This window comes from Pyrgilauda ruficollis, unplaced genomic scaffold, assembly GCF_017590135.1.
Source record: "Pyrgilauda ruficollis isolate IOZ18807 unplaced genomic scaffold, ASM1759013v1 scaffold10, whole genome shotgun sequence".
Lineage (NCBI taxonomy): Eukaryota > Metazoa > Chordata > Aves > Passeriformes > Passeridae > Pyrgilauda > Pyrgilauda ruficollis.
The window spans coordinates 2,199,202-2,222,226 of NW_024508101.1; positions in this window are offsets into that span (position 1 = coordinate 2,199,202).

Genomic DNA, 23,025 nt, shown 5'->3' on the forward strand with positions numbered 1-23,025 from the left:
CTGAAATGAAGGATTTCCAAACGGTTCAGAATGAAATTTTTGGGTTGTTTCAAATCGCTGTGCAAAAGCAACAGGGGAACCAAAAGCTGGGAGTATTGTTTGTGGTTTTGGGAAACACTCAACAAAACAGGCTCTGAAACTTGACTTCAGATCCTCAAAATGAGGAAAAGCAACGTGTTACTCAGACAGACAGGAGAAGGGAAAAGTGTTTTAAACTAAAGCAGGAGGGATTTAGAGAAAAAAATTTCTCCCTGTGAGGGTTCTGAGGCCCTGGCACAGGTGCCCAGAGCAGCTGGGGCTGCCCCTGGATCCCTGGCAGTGCCCAAGGCCAGGCTGGACACTGGGGCTGGAGCAGCCTGGGACAGTGGGAGGTGTGAAGGGCTAAATTTGGCATTTGCCACCAAAATGAAATTATTGTAGAATGCAGACCTTGTTGGAAGATGTTTCATAAAGACCATAAAGAACCAAGAGTTCTTTAGAAGGTGAATTTTGACTTTACAGTATTGAGCTTCTAATGGGTTTGACTTTACAATGTGTAAGTAGTAATGAAAAACAAATGTCTCAACTCTTTTCACCGAGAAACAAAATTTCATTGCTTTAAAACATCCTTCTTCACGGGAGACAGAAAGACTATGAAATTAAGACAGTATTGTCAGTAAGTTCAAGTGGTGAATTGTGAAAATTAGGCAAAAAATTATCTGCACTGAATTTACATTTTTTGTTGCACAGACTATGTGGGTGTTGGGTTTTTGTTTTTTTTTTTTTGTAAGATCCATTAATTAAACAGTTGCAATTAATGAAACAATTGAAAAACCCACTTCTTTGACACATGGGTCATAAAGAAAAGAAGTACAAAATAACATATTATTTATTGCTAATTGTTCTTTGGGGTTAGCTTTTCATTTTCAAAGGTTTCCTTGGAGGCAGCTCCATCTTGAAGCATTTGTTGTTTGCTGCCTTCTCAGAAATGAGCATCATTTATGGTTAAAAACCAAAGTTCAGTGTCCATCAATATTTATTTGAAGGGAGTAGCTTCATTCTGAATTATCTCCTTGAAGTGTAAAACCACCTATCCATTAATTAATTAAATTTACTCATAGTTCACCACTTTTCCACACTCTACTGCATGTGCATTGAAAGAGGAATATTTTGCAGTTTGGAGCTCAAAGGATTTTGGATATGAATTGAAAGCCTTTAGCCACAGTTGAATGTCACTAATTAAGAAATTTGCAATTTAATAAATGACTAATACAGCACAAACATTTTATTTCCTTCTCCCCCATTTATTCCAAAGATTCCTATAACATATTTGATGTAGATCAATTTTGCTTCCATGTTTGTTTCGTGCCACACCAGTGTTTTCTTCCTTTGCTTTCCTGAAATACCTTTAGTCCAATTTGATTAGAACCAGTCCAACTTTTTTTTTTCCTGCAAACAGACATTTATTAAATGCCAAAAATTGGATGATTAATGAAGAAATAATAGTGGGATTCAAAGCAAACCCTCCTAACCTTTGCAGCCCTTTACAACGGGATATTGAAACGAGTGTTTAAAAAGGACCTTGATAAAACCTTTCATGAACAAACAATTCAGATAATATTTGTTGGCAGAAGAATTTGAGAGAAGCAGAAAACTAAATTAACTATCTCCGATTCCTCACCCAGTTTTCAAAAAATGGTCAATTCACTCAAACAAAGAAAGATTAATTCTGTTCTCATGTTGGTTGCATGAAAACCTGTAAGATCTTTTCATTTTCAGCTCATTAGAGCTGTAAATCTTCTGAATTCCAACATTTTACTTTTTCTCTTTACAAGCCCTCAGACATCCAGATTTTGACTTCCAATAGCCACTGGAATGTGAGCCAACAGCTTTTATGCAGATCAGCTTTGTAGCTCAAAAACGAAACTGAAAATCTCACCAAGGGTGGGAAAAAAATAATACAGAAGGAAAAATAAAAGGACCAAACAACAACTCAGTGGCAGAGTGGTCACCCTGCCAAGCTCAGTTTTAGTGGTGCTGAGTGCCTCCAAGATCTCCATGGAGGATCAGCGGGATTTGGACCATCTGGAGATCAGCTCATCATCTGACCAAGCTTTAAAAACTTCCATCAGGAGTCAAACCAGCAGCTCACAGAGAGGTAATTAGACAGTGAGCCAGTTTGTTAATGGCAGCTTTGCTAATTTTGGGAGGAGTTTGGCCCCTGGCAGGGGGTTGGAAGGAGATAATCCTCAAGGTCCCTTCCGACCCAGCCCAACACAACCCAAGCCAACCCAGCCTGTTCTGGGATGTGGTGATAACGCCCAGAATCTCGATGTTATCAGATAAATCCCTGCTTAGAGAGACAAAGAGGCGCAGTGATGGTGTGGCAGTGACACCTCCAGAAGGGCCCTTTGGTGGTGCCTGGGTCCCCATGATGCCTCAGCTTTTCTATTTTCCATCTATTTGTAACCCTGCAGTTCTTTAGTGTGTAACTCTAAACTCCACACACAGTGGGAGCTGCTGCTTTCCCAGTTTGGGCAGACACAACAATTCCTCTCCAGGCCTGGCAATCAAGGACACCTCACTGCCTCAGGCCCCAGAGATGGGAACAAAAGTGAGTTGGGGGAGCAAACTTGGGGTCAATGACTTCATTAGCTGAAGCTGGAATTGCCAGATTAACCCCAATATGCAAATGAACCAAACTTATCAAAGTGTGAAAACCCTGACCCATGGTCCATTTTTGGGTGCAGCCCCTGGGGGGCTTTGTCTGCCCTAAATGTACCTGAAGACCCTTCAATAAATAGAACAGCTTTTTATTCCTTAATTCTGCCTGGCCTCTGTTTTTAGGTAATCCCAAAAAGGCATCAGGAACAGTGGAATTAACTGAAGAGAATACAAATTATCCCACAGATTTATTCCTCACACTGACACAATAAACAAATATTGATGGTTTCCCGTGGTGTAATACATCCTTATTCACTGCTTCACAACTCACTCGGAGCTTCATCATTTTCTCTTCGCTGCTTCTAAATGGCTGATTTATCCCATACTTCGGGAAATATTAGTCTGTTTACAGTGCTCAGATAGCAAACAGATTGTGCATCATTGAAGTAACAACGTGGAGACTTGCCATGGTTGATTGTTGTGCTCTTCACCTTGCTTTTCTTTTCTTTTTTTTTTTTTTTTTTCCTCTTTTCACGCATCAGGGTTTTAGAGAAGAGAGGCAAACTGCATCCACTCTGTAGTGAAGGGAAATGTGATTAGAGATTTTTATGGAGACTTTTGGATCCCTTCAACACCTCAGGATGACTCCTGCCTTTGGAAAAAATGTGATTTGGTTGGTGCAGGACTCAGGAGAAGAGCACAGGTCTGCAAAGCAGAGGAAAAATGATGAGCCCCAAGGTGTAAACTGAACTGACATCCTGTGGCCAAGGGTAAAACTGAGCTGCACTTTCGAATGAATGGAATCATAGAAAACAAAAAGGTTTGGGTTGGAAGGAAACCTAAAAATCTTCCAGTGCCACCCGTGCCATGGCAGGGACACCTCCCACTGTCCCAGGTGCTCCAGCCCCTGTGCCAGGGCTGCCCACCCTCCAGGGAACAATTCCTTCCCAAAATCCCATGTCCTGCTGCCCTCTGGCAGTGGGAAGCCATTCCCTGTGTCCTGGCCCTCCAGGCTCAGTTCAAGCACGTGAAGCCCAAACACTCCTTGATTGTGGTGTATTCACAATTCAGAGGAGAATAAACAATTTCTCCTACCCTGCAGACACCCAAACTCACCCTTCACACTTCTCAAAGGCAAATACAGAGAGGAACCACTCTGGGAACACTGAGACAGTCCTGTAGGATAAACATTATTCCCAGCTCTTTTCATTGCTGTCAGAATGAGAAATACTCTCATGCATTAAGTATGCAATCCTTATTTTTCATAATGAAATGCCCCAAATATTGAAAAATTCTCAGTAGAATTCCTGTAGATTGAATGTTTGTGTGTAGATAAATTGACAAATTTTCATTATGAACTTTCCTAAAGCCATGATCTTATTTATGGGAATGAAGTGCCAGAGGGGTTCTAGTCCAGCTCTGGACTTGCACAATCCCACAGAAATTAAAACACTCCTAGTTAAGACCCACAACCACAAAATTAAATTAAAGGTCTTGTACTAATTCTGAGATTTTAAAAACTCTCATGAGATCTGGTATTATTAAAATTTAAATAAATAAAATGCAAGACTGCTGTAAGTTCTCTGTGCAAAGAGAAGAGTGCTCAGATAGTACCAGTGTTATGGATTTTGATTGAAATTACCTGACAGACTTTATTCCATTGTTTCCACCTTATTATGCATAATTGCTTCTAGATTTCAGATTTAGTTTCTTGACATTAACACAGAATATAAATTAGAAGTCACTTTCTAAAGTGAGCTCTACTGAGAGCTGAGAGTTTGGAATCAAACTCTATATAGATCAAAATACTCACAATTTGCTCTGTAGCACTTGAGTTTTACTAAATGAGTTAAATGTTTAAAAAGTTTCTTCCACACTTTCAAACTCAATACATGAAACTCTGCCTAATTATGTTAGTTTATGCTGTATTCTAATATGTCTGTTAAATTATTCTATGTAATATATAAAATGAATCAAAGCCTTCCAGAAGGTTTAATTTGCTTTTGGAGCATTTTTGCAAGCAATATGTTAGAAAGTGTATTTCACAGTTTGTTTCAAATGAGGGAAAAAGCAGATATATCAATGGGAAGTGAAACTATTTTGCCTTGATTATTGATCTTAGAAAGGGGAACATTTTAATTAAATCTCCCATTTGCAGTTTAGTGCTCTGGCTTTGCACCTCATTGGGATGAGATGAAGGATGTCTGTGAGAGGTGTGCAAATCACACTGCTCACAACTCCGGGGCCTTGAAGGCAGGAAAGGGCCACACGTGGCAAGGGCTGGAAGAAAACTGCTTCCCAAAAGCCTGCTTGGAGCTCCTCTGGGATCACTACCTCACTCCAAGGGCTGACTGATTTAGTCTACAGAGAAAATTGGAATTGGAGGTGGATTCTTTCTCCCCATTCCCACCCTTCTCCAAGACAGCAAGGACATTCTCACCATTCTCTGCCCTGGCGAGGAGCCCCAAGCACAATTACTTTCCTATTTTTATTTTTTGTAGCCCAGGTTCCAGTAGCTGGTGTTTCTGCATGAGTTTGTGTCAAGAAATCCCCACATCCATCCATTTTGTGCTTCACCCTGGGGAATGAGGGCTGAGCTGAGGCAAAGCCGCCTTTGGCAGCTCTGCTCCCCTGGCCAACACCTCCCGCCATCCATCCATCGGCGCCTTCACATCCCCCGTGTTCAGCTGGGCAGCATTTCTCTCCTGGGTGCCTTTTGGAATTCTTTAATCAGGGGAAAAATTCCAGTTTTAATCCATCTGTGGCTCTGCCTGGAGCCCTGCTGATTCCTTTGGTCTCCATGGGGGTTGTCTTGGAGCAATCCCACATTTCCACATTCAGAAATCCGCCCCCAGGACTTGGAGTCCTACACATCATCATATAAATCCCAATCAGTGGCTTTCTGGCCACTCCCAGGGGTCTCCCCAGCGCAGTTGGGTTTGATGGCCCATCCCTTCCAGCTGCCAAACTCTCCTCCAGGAGATCCAGCATATTGATATGGCATCGATGGTCATGTGGACAATGGGATGGGATCTGTCTCCCGGAGATCTGTCACATCTCTCTCTCAGACAGAGGATTTTATCTTCACCACTGTTACAGGCAGGGAAATCTGTCCCTGAAGCATTCAAACCAAGCCTCTGGGGACGCTGAGATTGTTTTGGGGGAAGTACAAAAGCCCCAGGAGTTAGAGAGGGACATTCATGGAGGCACATCTGGAAATCTCAACATTGTCATGTGGACAATGGGATGGGATCTGTCTCCCATGATCTGTCACATCTCTTTCTCAGACAGACAATTTTATCTTCACGCTGTTGCAGGCAGGGAAATCTGTCCCTAAAGCATTCAAACTAAGTCTCTGGGGAAGCTGAGATTGTTTTGGGGGAAGTACAAAGGAGTTAGAGAGGACAGGGTCATTAGTACTGACATTAGCAGGAATCCTTCAGCTTGGTAAAAGACCTTTAAGATCATTAAGTCCTTTAATCATTTCAACACCCACAGGGCTGGTGGCTCCAGCACTTCCTTGGAAAACCTTTTCCAACACTTTTGGCGAAGAAATTTTTCCTGATATCCAATCTCATCTTGCCTTGGCGCAGCTTGAGGCTGTTTCCTCTTGTCCTGGTGCCGGTTCCCTTTTTAAAGCCTGTACTAACTACACCAGCTCTTACCCAGCTGAATTTTTAATTCTCTAGAGAAGAACTTAATAGAACTTGAATTTTTTATTTTCTCCCATCATAGTAAGACTGCATTAATAACGGTAATGGGATTTTCAGAAGCCCCAGTAACACATCTCAGCATTTCTCCACATCCACCATTTGGAGGAGAAACTTCCCCCCTCCAATATTTTTTGTTGAATCTTTATTACAGCCCTGTTATCTGACACTCCTGTTGCAGCAGATGGAATTCCACAGGTGCCACCAGAGGAGCAGAGTCCATCACCTGACCCTGGAACCCAGGGACACTTTGGTGTCTCTGCTTCCACCCAAACCACCCAGGACATTCATCCATGGAGGGACATCTGGAAATCCCAACAAACACCCAGCCCAAGCCTTTCCCCTCTCCCTCTGCAGGAGCACCAACCCTCCCCACAACTGCTGCTAACATAAACCCCCGTGCAGTCCAGCCCTTCCCCACCCCACTGAATTATTTCAGGTGGCAATTCCTCCTTGTGCTTTTCCATTTCTGCATAGCTGTAGATTTCCAGCTCTCCTGAACAGTACTGAAAACATAATAATGCTGCTGCTCTCCATCCAGCTTAATAACACTGAGAGATTGGCTAATAAATCTCATTTTTGAGAAAGAATACATTTGTGATTATTTTGATTTGCTTTCTGCTTTTCCAGATTCGATTTCTCCTGCTTTACACAGCAATTCTTCTTTTCTGTATCGTGGGGATAGGAAAACAGTTGTTTTTCTTTAGTTCAAAACTGAGATTTAATGTTAAAAATCAGTGGTTCCAACTGCAAAGGAAAAATCACTTGAAATCATTAAAGCTATGGTAACATTAAGGTATTTTCACATTCACAGAAATCTTTTAATAAAATGGTGTTTCAACCCATTTGCAAGATCCATTAGAAGCCCAAATATCTTTTTTCCCCCTCCTCTTATCTAAATCATAAACAGTGAACTGAACTCATGGCATGAAAATTTGGAAATAAATTATTGAAGTAACTGAGTGATTTTTCTGCTTCTGATTTCTGTGACCAGCTCAGGATTGCTGCAGGTGTATTTATTATTAATAATTGTTAATAAGATGTTAATTACCAGGCAGGACCTCTCCCTGCACAAGGCTCTTTGCAGCACACTCCTGAAATTATTGAATATTTGCTATTTACAGTGAGGAACTGGTCATCTGGGTGACCTGGGTTGTTTTTGTTCCATGACAGGCAATATAGAAAAATAACTAAAAATTAGGAAATATCTTTGCTTGCATGGAAGTCGAGACAGATGAAGGAAGAGCACCCATATCTCAGTGATGTACAAAAAATTATTCATGAAAATAATAATGAATATTGAAAGATTAAAGGACTGGAATATAACCAAACCCAAATTGGTCTCTGGAATTCAGAGGAGCATATTCAGAATTGCTTTGCAGCAATCCAAGAGCTACTTGAGGCTTCTCCAGTGTGTAACACCCCTTGTAAAATTAGTTACTGCATATGTGAGCTCATGTGCATCCAGAGGAGAGCCTGAGTCCCAAGTGAGTTCCTCTCATTCTCTGATTTGCTGTTCCGTGACTTTTCCTGAGGAATGGCACTTTATCAGCAGGCAGCACACCAGGATGAGAGGGGGAACTCCCACCAGCAGTCCCAGAGCTGCCCCACTGCCCCCAGATCTCATTCCTGAGCTGCTCTCCTCTGCTCCGCGCTGCTCAGCTGCTCTGGATCCCTGACACTGCCTCTGGCCTCTGGAGTTTAATATTCCAGCACATCCCTGTACTTATTTGGAGCCGAGCTCACAAATCACACCTCTATTTTTCATCTGATTCTACAGCATTGGGCTGGAAGTGAACAGCCTGGGAAGGAGCAAATCTGACCTCAGGTCTCCTGATATTCCCTCCTGGGCTTGCTCTGGGATTTCAACACAGTTACACTGCATTAATACTTGAAAAAACCAGATTTGGCTGGGGTTTGTTGGGGAGGGCTAGGGAAGCAGATGAGTGACTGTTTTAGTAATATCTGAAAGTGGCTAGAAATTAAAAATCAAATAACTCCCCTTGAAATGGACAGCTTGGATTTTTCTGAGGGTTTTATTGGAAGATCTCATTGACAGCAGTGGGTCAGAGGCTGGCCCTGGAAAATGTGTCTTATACCCCAGTGAGTAACCCTGGTGTATGGCTCCGAGTGGGATGAAACCCTGGCAACAGGAGTTGTCAGATCCATCTAATGGAAAAGCAGGAAAAACAGTAAACAGCACTCAGGACCTCTGGGAACAATTCCTGCCCTTGAACTGCAGGCAGGGGAAAAATTTTTACCTGAGCTACATTTCAGAGCAGGTTTTCTATGGAAACCTGGTCCAGGTGAGCACCAGGACCACATCCTGGAATCGCTGAGCCCAGAGCAGAGGGCACCTGGAGCCAGGTGCCAGCACAGGGTCACAGAGCCTCTCACTGGGGTGTGAGATAAGCTCGGCTTAAATCTACCTGAGCACTCACCTCAGCAGCGTTTCTCTGCTGTCAAAACTATCCAAATGATCCTTTCACTATGAAGTTCTCCCTGTTTTACATTTCCTGCAGGGCTTGTCAGGGCAGAACAGGAGGAAAGGGCAGGGGGAGGATATTGGGTAAAATCGGGTCCTGGCAGCTCCTGGCAGAGCCCTCCTGGCCAAATCTTCACTGTTTTGGTACAGGAGAGCTGGAGAGGGACTCCTTCAAGGGAATGGACAACAGGGAATGGCTTTGAACTGGAAAAATGTCACTTTAGATGGGATATTGGGATGGAATTGTTCCCTGTAGGGTGGGCAGGCCCTGGCACAGGTGCCCAGAGCAGCTGTGGCTGCCCCTGGATCCCTGGCAGTGCCCAAGGCCAGGCTGGACACTGGGGCTGGAGCAGCCTGGGACAGTGGGAGGTGTCCCTGCCATGGCAGGGGTGGCACTGGATGAGTTTTAAGGTCCTTCCAATCCAAACCATTCTGGGATTCTGTGATCCAGACTTGTTTGGCACCTAAGCAATGTTTAATTAGAGAACTTGTATTTTTCCAAGCTACCACCTCTGTGCAACACCCAATTGGACTTCAAACTCAGCTGATTAGCCTTCTATTTGTTCAAAAAGCACAAACCTAAATGGTTTTGGGTCATTTACTTGTGTTCATCGACAGCAGTAAGCATGACCTCTATTCCTGAATGTATTTCAATGTGCTAAAATCCATATATCCACAATCAATCCTTCCATTCAACTCCAAGCTTAAGAAATGCAGCTCAAGGTTGCATCAGAACAAAAGTTTGTCTGGTTCATTTCTTAAATGAGCTCCACTCTGCTGTTGTTTAATTTTGGCTCTGCACAAAAGGCAGGTGAATGTCCCAGAGCCCACATCCCCCACGGCCTCCTAAAGGATAACAAACCCAGCTTGGAAGAGGATATATGCAAAAAGTTAAATTTTTTTTTTTTTAATATTTTTCTTTCATTTGTAATTGCAAATAATTGTCCTGACAGAAAGCAAGGGTGCCTTACAACAGGTCAATAGTGGAGGATCACCCTGAAGATAAACACAGTTAGTCAGAAAAGCAAATTCAAGTGATGGTTCCTGAGGAGGCTCTTTCTGTGTGATAACAGGAAAGCTTTTATTTGGCATAAAAAGTGATCTTGATGGTCTCAGATTTAACTTACAGGGGAGGCAGAATTCTTGCAAGATTTCAGGCCCTCCTATCAGCATGAACCCTAAAATTCCATTTGCATGTGGTTTAGAGCTATTTTTACCCTGTGAGCTGCTTCCTCAGCAGGTCCATCCCTCCAGTGCCACGTGGGAATTCCCAGCAGTGGCCAAAGGCTCAGAGCAGTGATGATTTTGGGCTGATTTAAAGAGGAAAAAGGGGCAAGGCCATCTGCGACCTGAGAAACCACAGTGTGGAGCAGGGTGACAGAAACAATTTAATTACCTCTGGTTTTGTGTGACAATCTCCTGTGGGGAAGGATGGCTTCTGTTGATATCCTTATGTATGGATGAAAACTGGGCTGCAGCATCATGGGAGACCTTTTGCCTTTTCCAGAAGTCTTAATTCGAGTTTATTTTACTGATGAAACAACGTGGACTGCTAAGGAATATTATTTTTCATTCCTGCATGCATTCAGAGAATCTCAGAATGGGCTGGGTTGAAAAGGACCTTAAAGATCACCTGGTTCCAGCCCTGCCATGGCAGGGACACCTTCCACTGCTCCAGACCCTGCCCAGCCTTGGGCACTGCCAGGGGTGGAAATAAAGCAAAGCTCCCCATGGGTACCCAAACTGACACCTGTAAGCAGCCAAAAACCAACTTGCAGGAACACCCAAGGCCAGCAGCAGCTGATTTCCTTAGGAGGAGACTAAATCTCGTTCACGAGCCATGGGTTCAGTGTGAGAGACAGCTCCCGTGTCACAGATCCCCAATTTCCAAGCGAGCAGATGACAGGAGTGTCTCAAGTGCTGATGAGTTTATCTGCATAAAGCACTGAAGTGCAAATAATTAAGAATTGCATTGATTAGGGGGCTTTAATGGCTGTTCAAAATGCAGGGGGAGGCTGCACAAGCATTTTTGCCGTCAGCAGAGCTGCTCCAAGCCTTTCCCCTCAGCTCCTGCCCTGCTCCCCATCCTGCTGCAGCCCCCAGGGTGCAGAGCCCAGTGTTTGGGGCTTTGCTGCGAGCAGGACAGATGGAATTATCTGGATTAAGGGACTCAGAGCACAAGAAACCTTCAGGTGCTGTTTTTTTAAACTGGGATCATTGGCTGATCCAATTTACGGCGCTGCCCTGGAGTTACAGTGAGAGTGAGGAACCAAGAGAGGGGGGGAGGAGGAAGGAGCAGGAATTAATTCTGATGTTCCAGCCTGAGAAAATGCCCTTCTACCCACAGCTGTGTGTCTGCCCAGTGAGATTCCACCCAATTCCACCCAGACCTCCTCTGAAACTCCGTCAATAGGACACAGATATTGAGGATGTGAGGGTTTTTTTTTTTCCTATGGGTGGGTTTAGATAACATCAAAGAGCAAAACTTTTCAATGTCCAGACTGAGTCTGTCTCTTCAAGATCTGAGCAGCCTGGGATAGTGGAAATTGTCCATGCTAGGGGGTTGGAAATAAATGAATTTTAAGTTCCTTTCCAAGCCAAACCTTGCTGCGATTCCTAAATGCAATGTGGGCTTTTTGTTTTCAGCTGAATCTTTCAGCACAGCCATAGGCAATGATTTTTGGGGTCAAAATTTCACCCCTGTGGAAGCAGAAACCACTGGGAATTTGGGGGAGCAAGGGATGAGTGAAGTGGGGGACCTTTGCCACCGCTGCAGCAGTGAAGGAGCTGTGGGCACTGAGCACCAGAATTTGTCCTAGGAAAAAGGACTTTCCAGGGTAATCCTGTCATGTGGCTCTCAGGAAATGGAAAACAGCTTTGGATGTCTCAGAATTCTCGTTTTCCAGTCTATTCAAACCCACTGGAGGATTGTTTCAAAGAGCTCCGAATGAATAAGTTTCCATTGCAGGTGTCTCTTGGTTTTTTGATTATAAATGAGTTTTCAGTCCACCTGAAACAGATCAAACATTACCACTGGGAGCTGCCAGTGGGGCTTGGGCACTTCTGGAATTCCTGCTGCTGGGTGTATTATGAGAGCAAGGGAGCAGAACTGCAAAACCTGATTGACATTGTTGAACAGAAAATGGAAAAATAAATTATTTTTTAATAAAATTGGAAATGAAAGCTGAAAGAAAGCTGTATGTCCCTAGCAAGGCAAAAAAAAAAAAAATCCATGAAGAGAATACCCATTATAACAGAAAGTATTGAAAGTCCTGAATATTTGTTCTCAAAAATAGAAAAATGAGCTGGCTCAAAGCTCTGATCTGGGCTCCCTGTTGATGGATCTGCCTGTTTCCTTGCTTTGTTTTCCTCTTAACAGTTATTATCCCTTCAAATATTGTGGGGAGGGAACTTTCTAAATGTTTTATCTTTTTTTACTTGAAGGCTCAAAGTAAGAATTCTTGGACAATTTTCCATCTGCATCCAGAAGCCCAAACGTTCTCTTTTTTTTCACACTATGGAGAAACATAAAAACAGAAGGATTGGGCAAAGAGAGTTTTCACCATCCCAATTCTTCTCCAAGGGAATATTCTCATCCCAGATGTCAGGAATGTTGGGATGCTCTTCCAACAGCAGGGAAAAACCTCCTCTGTCTCCTGACCATCCTGAGTGTCCATTGCTGCTGCCATAGCAGAAGTTTCTGCCCCTCCAGACCTTCCCAGTGCAGTCATTCCTCAACCCAATTCTGTCAAGGAGATCCAGCTAATTCAGGCACTTTTAGTAGTGGAGGTTTCTGGGCTTTTTTTTTTTTCCAAGCTGGGTGTTTTTGACAGACTGTGGAGCTGAGTGGGCAGGGAATGAGTTACACTTGGACAGATGGTCCTTGAATTCCCAGCACTGTTACTACAGCCTTGGAGGGGCTGGGATAGTGGGATGAAAGAGGCTGGAGCTCTAGTGCAGGAGAGATGGAAACAAAGCCTGGCCTGGAAAAACTCACCTCCCTAAAAGACCAAATATCCAAGAGAGGTGAGAAGCTGAAGTGGAATAAAGCACCACAAGAAAGAACAGAGTTCAGATCCTACAGGAAAACCCCAAAGACAGTAGGATCTCCCAGATTTCTGTGCAAATTCAAGGGGTTTATCTCCATGCTGGCTTATCCCAAAAGGTAGTTAAAATTTGGCTCTTTTAGATAATTCTCCTGGTGGCAGGAGGGAGGCAGGAGCTGCTGACAGGGCCCATCCTGCAGACATCAGCCCAGGCTCACAAATGAACCCTCCAACAAGACCAAGAATTGAACTTGTTTCTACATCTGTTGACTTAATCACAAAGCCAACACTTCCTGCAGCCAGCAGAGCTCTCCCAAACCTAAATTCAGCCATTTAATTGTATTAATGGGATGCAAAGATATGGATACCATGGATAATATCCTAATTGTCTTCATTATACCACAGCTGGTTTGGGGTTTTCTTTTACATTTCCATGTCACCCGCTGCCAGAATGAATAATCCTGCCCTAATTGCTGTTTGATCACTTTTCTTTAATTCACAATTTGGCCAGAGGAAAGAGCTCTGTGTTATCAGGGACATGTGAAAACGTGGTTGGATAAGGTCAGGGGTTTCTCTGACAGGTATTTGTACCTGGAATCCCCAATAAAAAGGGAATGGGAATAATCACAATAAACACCACAGCCCAGATGCTTTCTCTGTGGTTTCAGCTGGGTTTTTCTCCACGCATTTCTGTTTAATTAATCCACTGCTAGATGATGCTGTTAGCAGGGGTTCCTGTTCTTTCTTTGATATCTCAAAGCCAACAAAGAGTGTTGTGGTGGTTGAACAATTATGCCATTAATGGCTCAGTGTGGTTGGCAAGTGTTGCTAAGGAGATAAAATGATATGTTTTAGTAGTTGTATAATTCAAGGTGGGTCCTGAAGTGAAATTTCTGCCTTGTTTGCTGTCACCCTTCTCTAGATGTGACAGTGAGAGAACCTTGTTCCCGTTGTTCGGGAGCACAAAGGAAGTGGAACAGAGGACATCTCAGCGTACTGATTTTTCACTTGCTTTTCCCATCTTCCTAAAGCATTTTCTGGCCTTTTAAATTTTTTCTATCATCAAGTTCTTACTGTTGGAGTTCTAAGATGGGCTCTATAAATGTCTTTCCCTCATTATATAATGCCCTTAGTCAGGCTGTCGTCTATAATTAAGTTCTGCTCTTTAGTCTGTAAACACCAACAGGAGATTTTCTCTAAACTCCTCCACATTAACAGGACTTTAATTTGATTTCCAAGGGGGATCAGCTGGACAGATTAAACACTGCTGCTCAGGATGGGACTGTCCATGGCTCTTGGAATTCCTTAGGAATCACAGACTGTACCTACAGGTGGTTCAGGAATAGGGAACAGAGGTGGTGCCACCCCTCCAAACACCTTCCTACAGCCCTGCCCAGTCCTTTCCTGGCTGGAATTTATTGAGGAATATAGGGGTTCACTGTTATTTGTCTCTGCCCCGATATGGGAAAAGTGGTTCTGGGTGGCTGCGATTTCGAAGGACGAGTCTGGACTCTCAGGTTTTCGGTTTTCAATCTTGTTTATTAATTCTTATCTACAATATTTTCTCTCTGCTCAGCCGAGGTCTGTTCAGGAGGACAGCCGAGTGCACTCTCCCCCGCCCACAGTGCGGCTGTGTCTTTTATAGTGAAAATTACGTCTATTATATTTACCTTTAAGTCCCAATACTTTTCACCCTTATAGATAAGTGTACCTTCACCATGAACCAATCCAAATGTGCCAACATCATCACACAAAATGGAAGACATGAAGAAGAAAGAAGAACCTAGGACCACACCCTGCATCCTCCATCTTGTCTTCATGACCCCCTGTACCTAATTTCTAAAATCTATACTTCACCCTGTAAATACACTATTCACACTCTAGAACTTCTCATTTCCTCATACACAGATGTTTCATCTCTAGATGAATCAAAGTCAAGCCACTAAACACTTTTGGCAACATTCCAAGGTCTCCGAGCCCCCCCAGGGGTTCTCTCGGTGACTCTAGACATTCAGAGTGATGTGTTGAGTTCCCACAGAGGAACACACAAGATGCAAAAAGCTTGACCTTGCAATTTGTGCCTTTGTCTTCTGGCTGCTCTGAGAACTTTGGAGGGATCTGAGGAGGAACCCAAGGAGGCTCTGAGCAAACTCCCCTTCCCTTGACCCGCTCTGCGTTTGCAGTTCCGCTCTCTCCATTAGCAGGGAGCCTGGGGCTGATGGCACCGGAGCTTTCAGCTCTGAGGGAATTGTTTGCCAGACTCTGAGGCTCCTGTGCAAGCTGCCCTGGGATTCTGTGGTTTAATGACATCCCACAGCCACAGCCCCGGGCAGCAGAAAGCCCCAGACAGGAGGAATCTGTGCATTTCATGTTTTCTAAAGATTTAGGATTTAGTATTTGCCAAGATTTCCTGAAAAATGTGTCAGGTTTTCCAGCATGTAGAATTCTGGCTTTTGGGAAATGAAATTTCTGTGCTGTTCTGTTTCTCCGGGGAGAAAGTGAAAATGGATGTGTTTGGGATCTATGTCTTTGCAGGATTGGAAAAAAAGGGTTATTTCCTCAGGAATAATACTAATACTAATAATAATACTAAGACTAATACTCATACTAATACTGCTAATAATATTCAAACCAGCATAAATACTATGGATGTGACCCTGTGGTTCCCCCTTATCTTCTATTCCATGGGTGTGGAGGACATCAAGGACAGTATTCCAAGGTCAAATCTGTGCCTGTGCTGCCCCACATCCCAACAAATGAATTTATTTCATTTCAGTTTGTTCACCCACCTGACCAGGCTCCTGATCCTGCTCTTTTCCTGACTCATTAGTATAAGTTTTAACCTTATTTTTTAGCAAAATCTGTTTGGATGTTGCTGGCTGAAGCACCTCCAATCCCAGATTTGCAGGTATCAGGAAGACAACCCAAAGGGAGGTTTTGCTGATTGCCATGGTTTAATCAGACCAACCTGTGATGGATCCTGAAGGTGGGGATGCACTTTAGTGCTTCACCAGCACTTCAAGGTTTTCATTTTATTGCTTTTCTTCTTCTAGAGGTGCCAGAGAGATCAGAGAGAGGAGAATTGCTGAGGGATGATTTGGAATTTCTCGCAGGGATGTGGACAATGTGGGGATGAGTAATGCAGCTATTTCTGATGAAGGAAAATACATCCCATAGACAGCGAGCAGCCAAACCCTTGATTCTTTCTATCAGGGCTCTGTGGGTGCACAGATCTTTGAGTTTTTGATTTTAAATGTCTTTTTTCAAGAGCTGTGAGCAGAACAAGGCCAAATCCTTGGATGACAAGCACAATCCTCATGTGGTTGAGCTCGTCTGTAAATGACAAATGAGTCACATCATTTTGACTAATTGATCTTGTCTTGTGTGTTTGTTTATTAACAGGAAACCACTGACTGCTGTTCCCAGTTTGCTTTTGTATGGAAATGAAGCTTGCAAGTAGTTACCAGCCAGTTACCACGGAACTGGGATGTTGAGGGATCACCAGGAATTTTCAGGTGGATTTGTGCTCCTGCAATGGAAACAAAAATATATATATATTTATTTTTTTTTAACAGCAAGCTAAATCATGGCTTGTTCCTAGCAGTCACTGCTTGGGGTCAGCAGAGAAAAGAAAACTGTGGACATGGTAATATTTCCAAGGTTTTGGATTATGTTTAGTGCCTCCACCTTTAGCCACTGCAGCACTGCTCCTGATTTAGGAGCTGGTTGTTAGAAGCTTTTTCGACCTCAATCAGCTTTTCCCCCAACTTCTTACACCTAGGAACAATTTTTTTTTCTTCCTGAATTAAAACTGGTGGATCTCCATCCTAATGGGTGTCGAGAGAAGATCAATGGAGCTGAGGAAGTGTGTGGAGAACCAGGAGAGGCTGAGGGAGCTGGAAAGGGGCTCAGCCTGGAGAAAAGGAGGCTCAGGGGGGACCTTGTGGCTCTGCACAGCTCCTGACAGCAGGGTGGGCTCAGGCTCTGCCAGGTGGATCAGACTCAGCCCCCAGGGAACAAGGATGGGATGGGAATAAATGGCCTCAGGTCATGCCAGGGTCACCATCCCTGGGGGTGTTCAAAAATCATGGCACTTCAAAATATGGCTTAGTGGGCATTGGGCTATTGGCCAAATCTTGGATTTCATGATCTTGGGGTCTTATCCAACCCCGAGGACCCTGTGATTCTGTGATTCTGTTGCTGCAGTGCTGGTACAGCACAGAAATGCCCCCCAGCTTTATTTTCCCACTGTGCTGCTGAGCTGCAGCAGTTCTGCTCCACTTGGTGTCAAACCCATCCTCAGAAATGGGAGAAGAAAGCAAATATTCAGCTCCACTTGTCTGTATTTCTAAGGGGGAAGTGACATTTCATAAATACTCAACTATGCTGTTCTCAACATCCAATTTTCTATATTGGATTCATTTCTCAAATCCACTTACTTTAGAGGGCTGAAATGTTAATCTAACAAGTCCTGCAGTTTTACAAGCAGCGTGTGGCTTTTCTTTTCATCTGACAGTTGCATTTAAATGACCCTACAGCTTTAGGGCATTGAGACAACCATTATTCCATTAGAACACTTCCATACAGTAATAAATAATTCCATGCATGATAACCCTTGAAAAGAAACAACCTGCACATGGCATGGCTGGGATCAGCTATGGGATGTGCTGTTAGGAAAATGTGTCTGTGGGCACTGCAGGAAATGTGTTCCCAGATGCCAGAAATCAGCTGTGCAGCAAAACTGAGCTGCTCCTCACGCTGCTGTGCTGCTTCCCTTCTTGACCTCTGCACTGGAACTGCCAGAGAAAAATTCCAGTTGGTGACAGCTCTGGTAGATTTGAGCATTTGCAATTCTGGAGCCAGCGCCTGCTCTGCTCAGTGCACCACTGAGCACTTGTCAGTTGTTAATCAGCCAAAGTCAATTAGTGCTCTCACTCTGGATTTGCTCAGGGTATGACAGCCCTGAGTGGCTCTGTGGGACTAAAAACCAGCTGAGAAAGGGGAAGGAGATTTTTCTAGAAATTCCTTGGTTATGCACGACAAACTCAGGACACTTCTGCAAATTCTGGCTGAAGTTTGTAAACTTTTTTTTAAAATTTTAAGTTTGAACCAGTCCCAGTGAGCCATTTTATTTAAAATTCAGCTTCTGGCCAATAGGACAGGGCAGTTGGTTTTTCCTAGGAGTGGCCACCTGGAGTTTTTCCCTCAGAGGAACCTCCTGGATGAGGGATTGCCCAGCAGGTGAGGGTGGGGTCACCCCAGTGCCACACCTTTGTCTCAACAGGATTTTTGTGTGGCCATCAGTTGCACCCAGGACTGTTTGTGTTCAGTGGGGAACATGAAGGGACTCCAAAATTATGGCTAAAGTGTAATAAGGGCAAGAAATTCCTCCTTTTTGTAAAAAAAAATGCTGTGCAGGGAAGTGCAGGATAAATTTGTCAGAGCTCTTGGCTGAGCTTCTTTGATCCCAAGGTTGGATTTGAGACCTCCTGAGGCCTCATCCAGTCCCACTTATTCTTAGCTCCCAACAAAGTGGCAAAAGAAGGACAATTCATGATTTTGAAAACTTTAAGAAGCTCTGAGAAGAAACACTGTGTTGACTCTTCAAGAAAATGCAAATTGTTGTGATTTATCTCAAGTCTCCCCTTCCAGAGCAGCACACAGCTCAAACCAATTAACTTCATTCCTTCAGGATTTTAAGAAATGAGCTTTCATGTTAAAAAGAAGAAAAATTGCAATTTTGGGTTAAAAGTTTTCATTTAGTTCACCTCTTTTCTCTCAGGAGATGCATTCCACGGAGCACTGAATTATGCATGCACATGGACAAGGGGGATTCATTAACTGGGTGAAGTATGGGGACTTTCCTCTGTTTTGTTGACACTTCCTTTCATATGGAAAATCCAAGTGCCAAGTTCTCATCTATTCATGTTGTGGCACCCCTTGTAAAAGTCGATATGTCACTATTTTCTGTGTGTCAGCCCAGACTGATGGCAGTGCTGACTTTCAAGACAGGTCAGGAAGGCACTGGAAAAAAAGCAACAACCTTTGCCGAAGCAGAGTGATGCTAAATGTCACAGAACAGAAGATTTAGCAGCAAATTTTGAGAGCTGACATGCAAAACGTGCCCACTGTGGAGTGCAGGGGCTTGTTTAAATCCTAACAAAATCTGCAGTTTTATACCCAGATACCTCATTGCTTCCTCATTCCCCTCCAAAGCTTCAATCCATCTTTGAAGGGCTGAGATCTCTTTGCAGCTCAGCATCAGCCAGGGCAGGGCTCGGTGGAGTTCTGCAGCTCTTTTCAGCCTTCCCCAGCAGCTGGAAGTGCATCCACTCATATCCACTTCAGGATATTGTCTCCTTTCCCATTAGCCCATCCCTCCCAGTGGATTCAGACTAAAAGTTTGGCTCCAAACTGCTTTTGGCTACCCAGACCAGCATTAGAGCAGCTTGAGCTCTAATTCCCAGAGAGGCTGGGAATTCTGTGCTGGCATCAGCCCCATCTCCAGTCCCCATCTCCTGCTATTTTTTAAAATTCATGCATCACCATAATGCTGCAAAGCACTGTAAAAATCCATCCTCTGACTTGCCTTCAGCACACCAAAATTTGAGACTGAGATCTGAGCTGAGCCTTATTGGCACAAACAATTGTCATCAGAGTGAGCCATCCTCCCTGCAGAGAACGGGATGCAGGGATTGGGAACCAGAGATCTCTGCCTGGCACTGACCAGAGGTCACTGCTTGGGATTGATGGATTGGGAACCAGAGATCTCTGCCTGGCACTGACCCGAAGTCACTGCTTGGGATTGATGGATTGGGAACCAGAGGATCTGCAGAGATCTCTGTCTGGCACTCTCCAGAGCTTTGGATTGGTGGATTGGGAACCAGAGATCTCTCCTTGGCACTTTTCAGAGGTCTCTGTTTGGGATTGATGGATTGGGAGCCAGAGGATCTGCAGAGTTCTCTGCTTGGCACTCTCCAGAGCTTTGGGATTGATGGATTGGGAGCCAGAGATCTCTGGCTGGTACTTTCCAGAGCTTTGTGATTGATTGTTTGGGAACCAGAGGATCTTCCTGGCACTCTCCAGAGGTCTCTGTTTGGGACTGATGGATTTGGAACCAGAGGATCTGCCTGGGTACAGTTTCAGACCTGATTTTTGCCCGTTCTTGCCTTTGACCTCTATTGTGATGCCCATATTGTTACTTCAGTGCTGGAAATCAAAGACTTGAGCAGAAAAAATGAGCTTTAATAACTTGGTCTTACCTTTGCATTTCAAAGGATCTGTCACATCACTCAAAGAGCCACATGTTTTTAGTGATAATGCCACCTATACCAGAGACAGGATTCTATTCACACCAAAAGTTATTGATTTTTTTAACTGAATTGGAGTGAAAATAGAGGTGAACAAGATGCTCTCCAGTCCAGTGATATGCTGTAGAATATGTCAGTTGGAGGTCACTTGATTTAATATATATATATATATATATATATTTAAAATCTCTATAAAATGTGTACAGCCAAGCCTGGAAGTGGCAGAGCAGCTTTGTCACCTGGGTGTCATTAGCTCCAAAAGTCTTCCTGGATATTAATGTAGGATTCTATGAGATCTTATTTATGATTCTATGAGATCTTATTTATAAGAGCATTAAATAATTCCTAAAAATATTCTGTCATTTCTAGTTCCATGCTGCACCTTATTGGGAAAGTATGAAAACAAAGCCAACAATTTAAAACTTAAAGATTCCACTTTTAGCTTCTTCTAATATTCCATTCCTAGGAACTCACATCTTATATCCAACATTTTAAGAACTTTGATCAGCACAACAACATCTGTGAGATTTTCTGGAACTGGAGAATAATTTCTAGTTGCAACTTGGTTTTTAATATACAACAGATTGAATAATTGTGAGTGACAGCCATAATTATTTAAACTATTGCACTGTGTAGCCCCACCTCCCCTTTAATGGTTCAAGGAAGAATATATGTATCAGATTAGCATAAATTTAATTTACTGTCTCATAGAAAATGCAAATCAAGAAGGCAAAACTTTAAGTAGCATTCATTTAGTTTTTCATGCAGGACAAGGATTCCTACCAAGGGTGAGGCAGAAACAAATCAGCATAAACTTTGTGAGTAATTTGAATTTAGCTATGAAGGTGGAGCAGAGTGCTGAGTGTTTCCTTTATGGCGTGGCTGATGCTCTTTTGGGAATCCTGAATTTCTTGTTCTTTCTCTATCATTTTTCTCAAATGTGCAGAGATTCATCCCCCCCTCAAATGCTTTGCTAAAACCCCATTTTAATTTTAATTTTAATTTTAATTTTAATTTTAATCTTAATTTATGTAGAGGTCAGCTCTTCAGCAACACCAGCGAGCTCTAACTGAGGGTGAGAATTCCCCAGATATTTTCAACCCAAGACCAAGATTTAGCTTTGCTTTAACTCTGGCACTTAACTCCCAGTGGAAGATCCATTTCCTTGCCAGGGATAATTAACCCAGAGCAGTTACCAGGGACAGGGGGGTCAGCAGCCAGACCAACCTCTCAACATCCCCACTCACACCACCCTGGGAGATGCTGCTCCCCTGCACACAAAACCTCCCTTCAGAGCCTTTTTTTCTGGCAAGTCTGGGAAAACAAACAGACTTTGAAGTACACCCTGAAATCCTCTCCAAACTGCAAGTCAAATACGACTTTCTACAGCATGACAAGGTTTTAACATGATTCCTATGTTTATATATATATATATATATATATATATATTTTAAGTCAGAGTTCCTTATTTATCATAGGATTCGAGAAACAAAGGTCTCCTGCCTTTGATTTCCTGGGGGAAAACATTTTACAGATGCCTCAGGAGAGTTCTGAGGGTTGTTTAAAGTCATCTGCTGTTTTTAAAGATGGAAGTTCAAGGGAAATGATTTCAAAGGAGCTCAGAGGAGAGAAGCTGAAGCTGGCACATCTTCTCATTTGTGTATTCCTTAGCTCTGATTTGAGGGAAGGAAAAGTCTCCTTGTTTTGTAGAGACAGAAGAACTGAAATTGCTAACAAAATAAATCAGCTCTGGAGAAAAGAAGATTTTTTTTTTTTTCCTATCATCTAGATGTAGATCCCACCCAAATGGAATTGTAAGCAGAGGTTAGAGGAAGAATGCAATGATTGAACCTCAGCCTCATCCACTGTATTAAAGATGCAATTCAAGGAGAGGCACTGGAATAAAATCTCTTGGGGAAGCATCAAACAAGTCTGGAATGTTTATGGAAAACAGTGCAAAAGTGATATATTTTTAATTTTCTCAGCAGTTTTCACTGTACATCCCCATCTGTGTTCAAAACACTCTTCTTATTATCCCTCCCCCCACACGTGCCAGGAGGGATAAAAAGCTCTCTCCTGACTGCTTTTTTTTTTTTTTTTTTTGAGGGTGATGGGAATGCCTGATAACATCTGGGAGATTTTCTAGAACTGGAGGATAATTTCTGCTGGTAATTTGCTTTTCTAACATACAGATAACACTTCTGGAACAGAAGAAGTGGGAAAGAGCATCCTGCAATCCTGCAATCCCTTTCCCCAGGAATCACTTGACCTTTGGAGCAGACCCTGTCTGAGAGGTTGCTTCACTTCAGGGCTCAGTTTAGAAACAAACACTGCACAAAAGTTCCTGAAAAATGTTTGTTTAATTCACCTGCAGCGACAGAAAGAGACTTTATAAACAGACTGCAAGAGGCCTGGCTGATAATCTCTGCTTAGAACATCACCTTAAATTGGTATATCACATTGTACTTGCAAAAAATAAGAAAAAGCTTAAGTTAATTAAAATAAATTGATTGCCCTTCATTTACCACTGGTGTGTTTACAGTTCCCTCATCTGTGGCACCTCCTGACCTGCTCACAACATGACACAATCATTTCAAAGAGGGGGAAGTGATTATGTTATCTCACTCAGAACACAGTGCCATCATGGGAAGGTGGATTATCAGCCAAAATGGTGTGTCAACTTCGTTCCTGAGAAAGAAGAATTCTAGAGATGATTTTGCCATCAGATCTAATATCTGCTGCTCACAGTGAGCAGCTGTATTTTCTGCTTGATCATAGTTAATTTTGTTTTCAGTCTTGGCCATGTTTTCTTGATTGCCATAGAAATATCT